The following is a 14,526-nucleotide window of genomic DNA, read 5'->3' as shown; positions in this document are numbered from 1 at the left end:
ACGTGACCGCTCCCGGGAGCGCTGCAGAACCGCCCGCCTAGGGGGAGGTTGGGGCGGAAGGGAGTTTCTGGCATTATGGCGGGGTCTCTCCTGGGCCAGGACTCCGGAAGCACAGCTGCAGTCACTGTGATAAAGCGGGCGTTGGAACTAGAGTCCGAGTGCCGGTACCCGCAGGCTCTGGTGTGTTACCAGGAGGGGATTGATATGCTCCTGCAGGTTCTGAAAGGTGAGCAGTGAGCCGCGGAGGGAGGACTAGAGGAAAAGGAGCTGCAATCTGCTGTGTCTGGGCGGCAGTGAAAGATTAAAACGCTTACTGTGCACAGCGAGAAAGCCTTAAAATACAGAACGTAGGGTAGTCTACAGGACAGGTGGACTGATTTCTTTGATATCTTTAGTAGACTGATGTCGTCAATAAAAGAGGGGTTACTATCCTAGAATTTTAAGAGACATAACCAAATGTAATAGATAAGACTTGAAAAGATTTGGGTTTGAATGAGCTGTAAAAGACATTTTGGGATCAAGTTGGAAAGGTTGACTATGGATTGGGTAGCATTAAAATTAACTTTGTTAGGCAGTCTGGTATTTTTCGAAATCTGTTCTTAATTTTAGAGATGTAGCCTGAAGAAGTGTTTGGGGAAGAATTGTCATGATGTCTGAATTTGATTTTACTTTAAAAGAAAGTTGAAGCAAATATGGCAAAATGCTAACAATTTTTAAATCTAGGTGGTGGGTAATAAGGGTGTTCGTTCCACCCTTTTCCTTACTTTTCTCATTAAACATTTTCATTAAATTTTTTTTTTTTTTTTTTTTTGGCCGTGACCCGCAGCATGTGGGATCTTAGTTCCCGGACCAGGGGTCGAACCCGCGCTCCCTGTATGGAAGCGCGGAGTCTTAACCACTGGACCGCCAGGGAAGTCCCTTCATTAAAAGTTTAAAAACAAGATTTTTTTTTTTAAATGAGAAATGGGTGTACTGAAATTCGGTGTGAGAAATGTATAGGATTGTGAGAGGAGATAGTTAAGACTTTGTGTTACATGGTTATTGAATGTTGAGAGGTACACAGATAACCCTTAACACCCAATACAATCCCTGGCAGGTAGTAAACACCTAGTAATTATGTATTAAATTGACTTAAGACCAGCCCCTGCTCCCCAGCCCCTGGGGTTCTTAGTCTGGCCTCAGATCTCCCCTCTGTGCTTTTTAGCCTGAGTGTCTCTGATTTGTTTCAGAAGCTTTGAGATAGTAGAGGCTGCTTTTCAATGTTCAGCACTTTTCTCAGAATGGTAAAACTCTACCTTGGGCAGGGACCATATGATGATGATGATGATGATGACGGTGATGATGGTGATGATAATGAGAGTAACATCATTTGTAAGTGCTGAGTGCCAGGCAGTGTGCAGAGCACGTTAAAAGCATGATCTCAATTCATTCTTACGATTGCCTTATGAAGTAGGAGGTGATGTTATCCTCATTTTACAGCATAAAAAATAAAGTTCGCTTTCCAGTTCTGCCACAATTGGTAGAGTCACAGTTGAAAGCCAAGGCTTTAAAGACTCTACTATACTGACTCTCAGAAAGAGAGATGGTGTACATTGTTCGACGCTGAAGCAGCAGCATCACAGGAGTTCTGCGCCTGTGTGCTCCACTGATCCTGTGGGGCTTAGAGAGACAGTGACGTGATCTTGCAGGTTAAGATGTAAGTGCAAATAACTCTAACACAGGGAAGAAGTGCCAGGAGCCATATGGACAAGTGCAATGAGGATTTAAACAGTTAACAGTCATTGGGGGATGGAAAGGTGTGGGTGGTTTTTGATAGGGGTTTTGGAGGGATGAGTAGAATTTCAGAAATGCAGCTGAAAGTGTTCCAATTCTGTCTGTACTGTTTTACCAAATAAGTGGTTCAGTTCGCTTTGGCATAGGTCTGTGGAGAAAGAGTGAGAAGTAAAGATTAAAGGTAGACTGGGGCTTGGAGCACACTGCGGATGGCCTTGACTTCCAGGAGATTTTTAAAATTTTTTATTTATTTTTTTTGCGGTCCGCGGGCCTCTCCCTGTTGTGGCCTCTCCCGTTGCGGAGCACAGGCTCTGGACGCGCAGGCTCAGCGGCCATGGCTCATGGGCCCAGCCGCTTCGCGGCATGTGGGATATTCCCGGACCGGGGCACGAACCCGTGTCCCCTGCATTGGCAGGCGGACTCTCAACCACTGCGCCACCAGGGAAGCCCTGCTAGGAGATTTTAACTCATTCCATTGACAAGGAGAAACCATTTAAAGTTTTTACAAAGGAGTGATGTAATGAGAGTTGCATTTCAGGGCTCGGCTCTCTTAGGAATATGCTTTTCTCCCAAATATTTGCATGACCTACTCCCACTCCTCTTCCAGGTCTTTACACAAATGTCACCTTATTTGTGAGGACATTCTCTGACCCCAGTGTAAAATTACAACCCCCATGCCAGGACTCCCTTATCCTTCTTCCTTGCTTTATTTTATTTAATAGCACTTAGCACAATCTAACATACGTGTTTTACCAATTTATTTATTTATTTATTTTAAATCCATTCATCTGCCAGTGAACACTGAGATTGCTTCTACCTTTTGACTATTGTGAATTTCCCATTGCTTATTTATTTATTTATTTATTTGGCTGCGTTGGGTCTTTGTTACTGCGCGTGGGCTTTCTCTGCTTGCGACGAGCGGGGGCTACTCTTTGTTACAGCGTGTGGGCTTCTCATTGCGGTGGCTTCTCTTGTTGTGGATCATGGCCTCTAGGCACGTGGGCTTCAGTAGTTGTGGCACGCGGGCTCAGTAGTTGTGACTCGCGGGCTCTAGAGCGCAGGCTCGGTAGTTGTGGCGCATGGGCTTAGTTGCTCCGTGGCATGTGGGATCTTCCCGGGCCAGGGATTGACCCCATGTCCCGTGCATGGCAGGCGGATTCTTAACCACTGTGCCACCAGGGAAGTCCTACCAATTTATTTTTATTGTTGTCTTTCCTCTCATTTGAATGACAGGGGAGGACTTAACTGCTACGTCTCCAGTGCTTAGAACAATGCCTGGCATGTGGTAAGTTCTCAGTAAATATTTCTTGAGTAAATGAGTGAATGTGGCAAGAGCATAGGAGAGACATTAACCTGAAGACTGAAGTCAAGCAGACCAATTAAGGAGCTCCTACAGAAGTCAAGACGAGAGGTGATAAGGGCCTGAATGAACCAGGGGGGTGACACCAGTATTAGGAAAGGGAGGGGACAGTTTGGACATTGAATTACTGGCACTGGCACGTGATTAGATGTTGGAATGGGAATTGAAGATGGCTGTATGATTTCAAGCCTGGAAAACCAAGGCATGTTTGAAGAATGGGTCTATAGTATCAAACTCCAATCAAGGATGATGATTAAGAAAGGAGTACTATATTTGTAGAGGACAGGGAATATAGAGTATATTTATAGGCAGGAGCACAGTAACAGTAGAGCTTAAGAAAAGAGGTGTTAGATAAAATGTTCTAAAGGAAGCTGAGAGGGAGGTGTATGGAAAAAATTATGTAGATGATAATCATATTGACAACATTTATTGAGTATTTCCTACATGCAAGTCTCTTTCATAATTAATCATCTCCACAACTCTCTAAGGTACTGTTACTCTTTCTGTGCTACAGATGAGGTTGCAGAGAGGTTGAATAACTGGCCAAGGTCACATAGGCAAAAGTGACAAAGCAAGTTTTGAACTAGAACAGCCTGACTCCAGATGCTTTGCTGTTAATCACTTTTCATACTGCCTCTTTGTAAAGAGTCCGTAAAATGCTGAATCCTGACAAAAAGTTCAAAGTTTTTGAGTTTAGAGGCACATATATCAACGTAGTGGAAGAGTATGAGTTCTCATATCACCTTAGGACAAAAAAACAGGATTCTCCACAAGATATTTATGGATGATATATGGGTATATTAAGATTTTCTTATGCTACTGTAGTATAGGCATGAGAAAGTGGGGGTCTAAATGATATTAATTTTGGCAGTAGAAGAACTTGAAAGGGAAAGATTTCAGTAATTATATGGATATCAACAAAGTGTTGGAAACAACTTAAATGCCCCTGGGTAGGAGAGTGGTTGCATAAACCATGGTACAGCCAAACAGTGGAGTACTATACTGCTGTAAAGAGGGTTGAGCAAGATCTTTGTCAAGTGATATGGAGTGATTCCCAGGATATACTGTTTAGTGAAAACTGCAAAGGACAAAGAGTAGCTATAGTATGGTAACCTGCATGTAAAGACAAAGATATAAGAAGATTTTCATGTGTCTACTCATTTGTTGAAACACAGGAAGGATAAAACCAGAAACTAATGAAATTAATTACTTAATATGCGGTGGGTGGGAAAGAGGTGGAAAGAAAGGGGAAATGGGAGTAGGGTAGCAGGATGAGGAGGGAGTGAATAACTTCTCTAAGTTATTCAATTGTTATACATAAAGGAGAGCGAAAGAAATAGGTAACCTAAGCATCTTTGGAAAATAGTATTTTGGCTGTATTCTGTAAAGTTAAAGACAAAGTGAACAGTATACAAACATTGTATTATTTTAATTGGTAAATTATTTTCTCACAACAGTATGGGTTAGGAATTCTCAAACTATTTTGTGTCTATACTAGGCTTGAACAAGCCAGTAAATATATTGTGGATAATGAAAGAAGTTACAGGTAAGGAAAGGAGGAAGGCTAGAATGAACCCTGTGGGATCAAAGTTATCAGCATGAATTCATGGTTTTTTTTTTTTTGTTTTTTTTTTTGCGTTACACGGGCCTCTCACTGTTGTGGCCTCTCCCGTTGCGGAGCACAGGCTCCGGACGCGCAGGCTCAGCGGCCATGGCTCACGGGCCCAGCCGCTCCGCGGCATGTGGGATCCTCCCAGACCGGGGCACGAACCCATGTCCCCTGCATCGGCAGGCGGACTCTCAACCACTGCGCCACCAGGGAGGCCCGAATTTATGGTTTTTAATGTAGATACAGATGGACAGACATAGAAATAGAGTTGTATGTGTGTGTTAGTAAACCTCCACGTACTTTCTACCTGCATTGACGGAAAGGGTCTAGAGGTAGTGATAAGACTCCCTGAGTAGCAGTGAGCACAGTTAGTACCCAAAATATGATTTCTTGATACCATTCTCGGATAAAAGGAACCAGCACTCCTTGGAGAAATGGTTGATTCCAGGGCTGGGGCAGGGAAAATAAAACATTTTGCACCAAAAAGTAAGGAAGTGCTCAAAAAATGAGGGGTTACGTCAAAAGGACAAAGAGCCAACATGATGGAACTCTTAAAATTTGAGCAAGAAAATATTGATAGTATTGGATTACAACCCATAGAATAAAAGATATATCCATGAGTCCATATTGATATAAATCATTAGTTGAATAAGTAAGTAGATGGGAGAGCAGAGGCAGCTCTTCCTTACAGTGGAATTCCAATTAATAAATTAAAAAGGAATGATGGAAATAGAAAATCAGCATTTGACACACACTGCAGTAATAATTGTTGCAGGCAAAGACCATCAACGGATGCTAAAATTAGCAGATGAAGAGTGGAGAGAGATAGGATATCTTCCCACAAGATAGTGATTCCATACAAAAGAGAAAATAGTGATTTTTCCAGTGGAGAAATCTGTGAACTCCACCTTAACCAAGTGATCAAAGTCAGTGTCACCAGGAATAAGACACATCAACATCGTGTACCCACTGAGAAGGGCACAACACTTCTGTGATTTTCTTGCTAAAAAAATGCATAACCTCAGTCTGTCTAATCATGAGAAAACACAACAGCCCCAAATGAGAGACATTCTACAAAATAACTGACCACGTACTCTTCCTAAATGTCAAGGTCATAAAAGGCAGAGACACACTAAAGGAACTGTTACAGATCGTAGGAGGCTAAAGAGACATAACAACTACATGGTATGTGGGATCCTGGACCAGAAAACGGATTTTCCCACTAACTTTCTTTAGGTTTGTAGATGAGCTAATAGTGTCGTGTCAATATTAAGTTACTTACTCTGATAACTGTACCATGGTTGTGTGATATGTTAATACTAGGGGCATCTGGGTGAAGGGATTCTGTGCCATTTTTGTAGCTTTTCCATAAATACATAGTTAATTCAAAATAAAATGTTTTAAAACTCAGGGTTTAAAAATGAAATTATAATGGAAAATAAAAGCAATATTAAAAGGGAGGAAGGAAGGAGCCAGGAATTGATTTGGTGACTGATTGGGGGTGGGGCTTGGAGTAAAACTTTATTTGATAATGTATATTCAAAAATACCTTCCATTTTTGGGGTGGCTGGGAAAATGATTCAGCATAAACCATAAAGGGGAAGTCTGGAACAGAAACTGGTTTTCTGGAAGAAAGATAGGTATTATTTGCTCTCTTTTGATTGTTTGCTCTCTTTTGATTATGCTTAGATTTCAAACTTATGGGTAATTAGGACAAAATAGTGCTCAGACTCAGTGACATGTAATAAGCCACCTTTGTTTCCTCACCAGATTTGAAGTCTCAGCAGTGAGACACGGTGTCTGAGTCCCCACTCCTAAATAAAGCTGCTTCAAATGCTTAGTGAAAAAAATGAAGGCCCTACATGATCAAGCTAAATTTGGGCCTATTATTTGTGCATTTTAGGACCAAGACAGACCATGCCAAAGGACAGGAAATCCGTGGAAAACTTGGGAAATGGGAAATACTGCTTGTACCAAATGGGAAGCCTGTTTTGAAACTTGAAAGTGTACTTTTTAAATTTGTAGGTACCAAAGATGTAACAAAGAAATGTAATCTCAGAAAAAGAATTTCTGACTACATGGATAGAGCAGAAAACATAAATACTTGGATCAAGAAAAAGAAGGTAAAGAGGCTGTTTTGGAGAGTGTGTGTATGTGCTATTGTGATAAAGCCCATTTCACCCAGTGTTTCTGGCTGTGCCCTTTGGAGCTTGCAGGTCTACTCTGCATTTCCTTTCGTCTGCACACGAGCTGTTCTTAACCTTTTTCTTCCCTGGTCGGGGGAAGGTGGGGGTCAGATACCCTCCTGAGAATCTGAGGACAGCTCGACGTACTGCAGAACTTGGCATGCCATTTTAAGGAGTTCATAGATCCCCGTGAAGCTTATGTGTAGACTCCAGTTTCAATAATACTACAGAGGAATACTGAATATAAATCCTGTATTTTATTTGTATTTCCCTTTATAAAATGACCGAAATATTAAAGTAGCTCAAGAAACTCCTGGGACTTCTTTGAGATTTTCATTGTGAGTCAAAACAGTTCAGGAGTTAGGTATTTCTAATGATTAGAGGTGCAGGAGGTATGGTTCCCTATTTATAATTGGTTCTCTACTCATGAGGATCCAGTTTACAAACATATAGAAACAAATGGCCATTGCCACCTGAAGGGCACAGCTGCTGCTTTCTACAGTCAGTGGAACTACTGCCCTCAAAAAACCCAGTGCCCCCGGCCCTCAGCTGCTCTTTACTCCAGCCCTCTCCCCACCTCTTCCTGGTATTCTGTACTAGCGCACACCCTGACTACCCGCATTGAGGTCCTCTGTTGAGTGGGAATAAAATTGTTTCCTTCACCCCAAATTGAAATCTACAATGCAATTTCCCTCTAAAACTTGGATGAAATATAGTACCATCAGCATTGTGGTTTGAATACTGTGGGTTAAATTAACCTGTGTGGCTAGCTTGGCTTGAAAACCGATGCACGGTTGGTAACATTCTATCTTTGGAAATATTAGGAACAGAATCCAAGCTACTGGTTTTCAAACAAGGTTTAAAAATGCAACCACCATATAAATTAGGAACTACCATTAAGGGTCATATGTTTAAAAAAAGCCGTAAAGGTCTTCGATAACTTATTCAATAATTAGCCATTTTGAATAAACAAAAACAATGGAACTACCCTGCTGACGCTGTGGCATTCTAGGCTTTGGCTTGGGTTATTAAGAAGTACTATAAATTTCTGCTTAACACAGTCTCTACAAGTTCTAAGAAAGACTCCTAGACTCCATATTATATTGCATTTATATATTTAATACTTCAGCTATTCAGTTGCAAGTCATAAAAAGACTTAAATCTGAAGAGAAGGACCAGATGGCCACTGAATCATAGCTTGTGGTTCTACTCATGGTGGCAGGAATATTAGGTATCTTTATACATATGGTTCCCTCTTGAATAAACTGCCTGGTCTGTAGGATTTAGTTCAAGAACCTGTTCCAAGAAATCTCTGGACTTTCCCACTTGCCCGGCCTCCTTGAAGGCAAAAAATCCCACATGGAATTTACCTTTGCATGTGTAGCATCTTGCAATGTGCCTGGCATGGAGTAGGCATTTGAAAATGTTTGCTGACTGCACGAGTTAAAAAAAAATTAACTTGTATCTGATGCTGATTTATTACCGGGTGTAAATATAGTATGTATAAAAAGAAAGGAAGTAGTCCCTGATTTTATTATTGAAGCTTGTGTTTTGTAGCTGGAAAATATCACAAGCAAATTAAAATAGAAGAGAATGCAACAGGTTTCAGTTATGAGTCACTTTTTCAAGAATACCTGAATGAAACAGTTACGGAAGTTTGGATAGAAGATCCTTACATTAGACAGACTCATCAGGTAGGTGAAATGTACTCCCGTACGATGAAACGTTATTGTTTTAAATGTACGAGTTAGTAATAACGCCTCCTAATGTCTTTCAGCTGTATAACTTCCTTCGATTTTGTGAGATGCTGGTTAAGAGAACATGTAAGATAAAAACTATTCATCTCCTCACCTCTCTGGATGAAGTAGGTATCTGAAGGCATTTACTGTCTCTTAATGTCATGAACTTTACTCAGTTGCAGGGTGTAGTTCAAGGCAAACCTGGACATCATGCTTCAGTTAGAGCTGTTTCACTGGGAATGAACTTATTCTCTAACAACCGGCATAAAACACCTTGGGAAAAATGCTGTTGATTTCAGTATGTCATATCTTGTATTTGGCCACTTTGCTAAACTCTCTTGTTCAAGTAGTTTCTCAGTTTCTTGGATATTCTATGAGGCAATCACACTGTCTGCATTATTGACAATTTCTGTCATCTTGATTTTGATTTAAATAGGAATGCTTCTAAAGAATTCATATTTCTATGATTAATTTGAGAAGAAGGAAGCCCCATCTGAATAACGAAACAGCACCATTAAAATATATTTTATTTATTCTTTAATTGAATATAGGTTTATTCACTTTCACTTCCTTTTACAGAAAAACTAAAGCTATCTGGGTTTATTAGTAAACGAGTCCTGTGCCATGCTGAGAAATTTACTATGAAAAAACATGCATCTCTAGAAATTATAAAAAATATTTACAGATTTGCCAAGCCACAGAATGCTAATGTAATAAAGTACATTTTAGGAGATAGGACAGAGTTGTGTTATGTTCACGTTAGAGAAAAAAACAATTATTTTGATAAAAACAGTTGCTCTTAAACTACTTCATCTTCTTCGGTTGCTTGTTTGCAATAATGGACAATGAAACTAGTATAGAATCTTTTCATTTTAATTCACCTATGATACACATTGCATTGTTTAGGAATAATTTAAAATATTAATAACTGAGGCAAAAAGTTGTATTTTTCCTATTAACAGGGCAGTGGGAAAGAACAGCAAAGTAGTGGCCTGGAAGAAATAAGAGAGTCACTCAGGAATCATGGAGTGCAGTTGGAATTAGAATATTCTTCTTTGATACACGACCGGGAAATTAGGTTAGTGTATAGTAATATTTTAATTTTTATGCAGTTGAAAAATACTTTTATTTCTCATAATAAGTTATATATAATTACATACAATATTCAATTTAAATATTAAAGATTTAAATAAAGCTCAATTTTCATATCTTTTCACTTTTGAAGAAAAAAAAAATCTGGCTTATTTTGTCCTGTATGTGAGTTTCCTATTTCCTAATGGAATAAAATTTACATGTTCTGTGTCATGTGAGAAGAGGAAGTACTTTTCTGTCATTCAGCTATACACAGTGTTATGGCATTGGGATAATTTCCTTTTCTAGTGATACTAATATTTATTTAATGTGGTTTTACTTCTCATGGTCTTTTAAATATTCTAGTAGGCATGACAGGACGTTGTGTCATGCCTGCCAGGGCTCCCCCTGCTTATGTCCCCCACCTCTAGGCAGGGGAACCCCTGAAACATCACCACAGTCTGCCTGAGTACACTTGGAAGCCACTTCTTAGCAGAACTGGGAAGCTTTATCAGCAAGGTGAAATTCAGGAGGAAGGTTTAATTGAATTGTTAAACTCCTTATCAGCTAATGGATGTTTTGTTTCACTGTAGACACAGCCCATAGGTAAACCCAGGTTTGGTTCAACTCTTGCCACTGGAGGAAGTGATTTTATTTGTTAGGGGGAAATTTAGCTGACACTTAGTACATTATAGCTTTGGTCATTGTCTGACTTAAATGTCTGGAATGTAATACTATATACTAATTTCAATAGGTTCAAAAATGGTTGGATGATTAAGATCGGAAGGGGACTTGATTATTTTAAGAAACCACAGGTAGGATATAGTCTTATGAGTGACTGTGTAGCACTCTTTTTACTTTAACAAAATGGCTTTGGTCCTTTTTGTTAAAGAATTTCTTTTCTTCTCTTCTTAGAGTCGTTTTTCCCTTGGATATTGTGATTTTGATTTAAGACCATGTCATGAAACAACAGTGGACATTTTTCATAATAAGCACACACAAAAAATATGATGGGTAGTAGCCTAATTTACATTATATATTTCTATTTTAAATGAATATTCAATTTTTTTTTTACTTTGGACAGATCATTCCTATAATGTATGAATTTAACAATAAACTTCTACATTCCTACTAATTTATGGATTCATTGTTCAGTTGTGTGACCAATCCTAAGTATTTTTATAAATATATTACTCAGTAGAGTTATAGTGTTTCAAGTCATATGGTGAATTTAAACATTTTACCAGATTTTCTCTACTTGCCTGTTGGAGAGTGAATCAACATGTAATGAGCACCTATTAAGAAGATGAATTGGATGCTTTAATCTTGTCCCTGAGAATGTAGAGTCCAGGAAGAAAAATCATGAATTAGAGTACTCTTAAGAGACAGATAGGCTTGTGAGCCTAACAACCAGAAAAAAATAACCACCGATAATATTGTTACAATTAAGTGTCTTTAGCAGACATTTACCTATTTACATTTACATATATATATATATATATACATATATATATATATATATATATATATATATATATATATATATATATATCTTAATGTTTGGGCATAAGAATGGACAGATAAGTCACAGGGACAGAATAAGGAATCCAGAAACACACCTGAGAGAAAGTGGATGTGTGTATGGGCACATAATAGATAATAAAGGTCTTTCAAATTAGTGGGAAACGAGTAGACGAGCCAATAAAAGTTTGCAAAAGGTAACATTAGATCTCTACCTTATGCCACATAGAGAAATTATTCTAAATGGGTTAAAGAGCTAATGCAATGAAATATCCAAACACTTTTTTTTTAACTCCACTGAATGTACTAAGCATAACACAAAACCCAGGAATTATCAAGGAGAGTAAAGAGCAAATGATCATATAAATATTTAAAACTTGAATAAAGGGAACCATAAAAAAGTTAAAAACATATGAGATCAAATTTACAACATATAGGAAAAGGGTTAATAGTCCTAACATATAAGGAATATTGCCACATTTTCAGCAAGTTTGACCTGACCAAGGATTTGGTCCTTTGAGCAATGTCTACTGGGTTGTTCCTGCGGTACATACATTCCCATCCAGATACACCCTGTTTCTTTGTTCTTCATGAACAAATTTCTTGGAGTTCTCTATACAGTTTTTTCCCCGTTCCTCACCACCTATTCACACTTCAATTCACTTCTATCCGGCTACCCAGTCACTCCACTGAAATTGCTCTTATCAAGGTCAGCAGTGACCTCCATACCACCATATCCAATGGACACTTTTTAACCCTCATGTTACTTGTTTCAGGAGTATATTAGACCCAGCTGGCCACTCCCTTTTTTTTTTTTGGAATTTTTTATCATTGTGTTCTGAATTCACACCATTTTAAAATTTATTTATATTTCATTTTATTTATTTTTGGCTGCATTGGGTCTTCGTTGCTGCACACGGGCTTTCTCTAGTTATGGCGAGCGGGGGCTACTCTTCGTTGCGGTGAGCAGGCTTCTCATTGCGGTGGCTTCTCTTGTTGCGGAGCACGGGCTCTAGGCACGCGGGCTTCAGTAGTTGTGGCTCGCGGGCTCTAGAGCACAGGCTCAGTAGTTATGGTGCATGGGCTTAGGATTCCACAGCATGTGGAATCTTCCCAGACCAGGGCTCAAACCCAAGTCCCCTGCATTGGCAGGCGGATTGGTGACCACTGCACCACCAGGGAAGTCCCTGGCCGCTCCCTTCTTGAATCTCAACTTCCATGTAACACACTTTGCTTCTCCTCCACCCTACCTTTTAAATATTGGAGTTCTCCTAAACTAGGTACTAGATAGTAACCTTTTTTTTAGTAGGAACTTGTATGGGGAGGTCTTCCCCTATAAGAATTACACTTGTGGGGAAAAAATTAATAAATAAGTAAAAAAGAATTACACTTGTGGCCTGATAATTAGACGTTAATGTGGCTGCAGCTTTAGAAACTTGACCTAGTTGTGTGTACCTTCCATGTTGGCTGGGGGAGGAAGCACTATCAGGTGTGAGGAGATGGACGGGGCAGGAACTGCCAGACCAGGACTCCCACCTTCTCCCCTTTTTCAAAGATGTGTGTTCTGTTCCAGGTGTAGTACCTGGATGGGTCTGGTTTGCAGCAGGACATCAGCATCCCAGTGGAGAATGAGTCATTCCTCCTCAAACAGGGATGCAAAGTAACTCACCCATCTTGGTGGGAGGTTCCTTTACAAATCCCATTGCAAACTCCCTTCCCAGGTGTGATGGGGCTTGGTGTTCTCAGCAGCATAGCTCGTAGATCCACAGTGAGAGGGAAATGGCTGTCTCCTGCAATTTCCATACCTTAATGTGGGTATCGTGTGTCTAAGCAAGGGTCTCCCATCTGGCCTGTGGGGCAACAGGCCCTACTGTTTGATCACTCAAATGTCTTAAAGCCTGGGATAGTACTTTAGTCCATCTGGCCAAGGTGGGTTTTACCTGTTAGTAATTCAATCTGCTGCTTTAATGTTTCATTCTTCCTTTCTACCGACTCTGCTGGTTGTAGCTTGTAGGAGAGACAGAACCTCCATCAGTGTCATGTTCCTTCACCCAATCTTATGTTGACTGAAAGAAAAAGGCACAACATAAGAGTTGTTAGTTTCAGTTTTATTCGGAAAACTTAGTGAGGACTATAGCCTGGGAAACAGCCTCTTGGTAGCCCAGAGGGGACTGCTCCCCAAGACACAGGGGAAGAAGCCAGTATATACGTAATTTTGGCCAGGGAAACCGTGCAGTCAAGTATACATCTCAGTAGAAGGTTAGTGCTGGTCATGAGGAACAGATATATTAGTTACTGATGTTAGTGCTTTTTCTATGTATGCGAAGATGCAAGAATCTGGGTTCTCTAAAAATCTTCCTGAGGTATATCTAACTATCTAAGGGGCCCGTTTTTCCAAAGCATATATGTTCTCATCCTGTTTTTTGTCCTGAATTCCTCAGGGTGCACCATCAGTCAGCGACTGCAGTGGCTAATGACTTGAGCCTTGTAGAGCTGGATGGTGGGCAACATTCTTTGTTTTACACTTGCATATCATGACCTTTAAAATGTGACTGCCCAGTCACTGTCTATTGGACAAGGGTATCCATAAATGGTACTCAGCTTCTCTAATGCCCTTACGGTGGCAGCCTGCTTTGCATGGCAGCAGGGGAAAGCTTGAGTTAAGCCAGACCTGGTGGGCTCCTGGTACAGGTACAGTGGGCAGAACATACATTCCAAGGACAGGGGAGGAGGTTAGGAGCCTCTGATTGCCTGGGTCCAGCTTGAAGGACAACTGGCGGTCACATCCTCTTGATGGCCTCCTCCAAAAGGTGGGCTCCACCTCCCACCAAGATTTGTAAGTTGGAGGATTCCCCAAACATAGGGGACTTGGATGCTAAACACTTTAAACTTTAGATGAATTACAAAAGTCCACAATTATCCATTTTCATGATATATGATACTATTTATATGCTGTCAACTCCTATTAAGCCAAGACTCCTCCTTGGAATTCTAATCTCACATATTCAGCTGCCTATTTGGCATTTCACCTGGCATCTCAGAAACACACAAGCATTTCAAACATAACAGGCCCCAACTGAACTTTGGATACACACTCCCCCACTGCTCCCGTGTACCCCCATCCGTCCAGTTGCTTAAGTAAGAAATCTAGGAGTCATTCTTGATTCCTCCCTCCCCTTCATCCTCATATGCAGACATACAGAAAGTTCTGCAGAATCGACCTGCAAAACATGCCTTTAATCCATGTGTTCCAGGAATGCCCGTCAG

General features: G+C 40.2%; 1 long non-coding RNA gene and 1 pseudogene across 2 annotated transcripts in view; one reads left to right on the top strand and one right to left on the bottom strand.

Moving 5' to 3' along the window:
* Window positions 1–75: 75 nt before the first annotated feature.
* LOC307063994 (MIT domain-containing protein 1-like) lies at window positions 76–10,895 on the top strand (annotated as a pseudogene). The gene is made up of 7 exons (XR_013811547.1): window positions 76–226; window positions 6,768–6,865; window positions 8,486–8,622; window positions 8,706–8,792; window positions 9,630–9,745; window positions 10,493–10,553; window positions 10,654–10,895. The product of XR_013811547.1 is annotated as an MIT domain-containing protein 1-like (transcript).
* Window positions 10,896–13,201: 2,306 nt separating this feature from the next.
* LOC307063996 overlaps window positions 13,202–14,526 on the bottom strand; it is a 31,761-nt gene continuing 30,436 nt past the window's right edge. The window contains exon 4 of the long non-coding RNA XR_013811263.1: window positions 13,202–13,325. This is a non-coding gene — a long non-coding RNA (uncharacterized lncRNA). The remainder of the gene's footprint in view (window positions 13,326–14,526) is intronic.

Source organism: Hyperoodon ampullatus, assembly GCF_949752795.1.
Source record: "Hyperoodon ampullatus genome assembly, chromosome: 15".
Taxonomy (NCBI): Eukaryota; Metazoa; Chordata; class Mammalia; order Artiodactyla; family Ziphiidae; genus Hyperoodon; species Hyperoodon ampullatus.
This window is presented reverse-complemented; position numbering and strand designations above follow the sequence as displayed.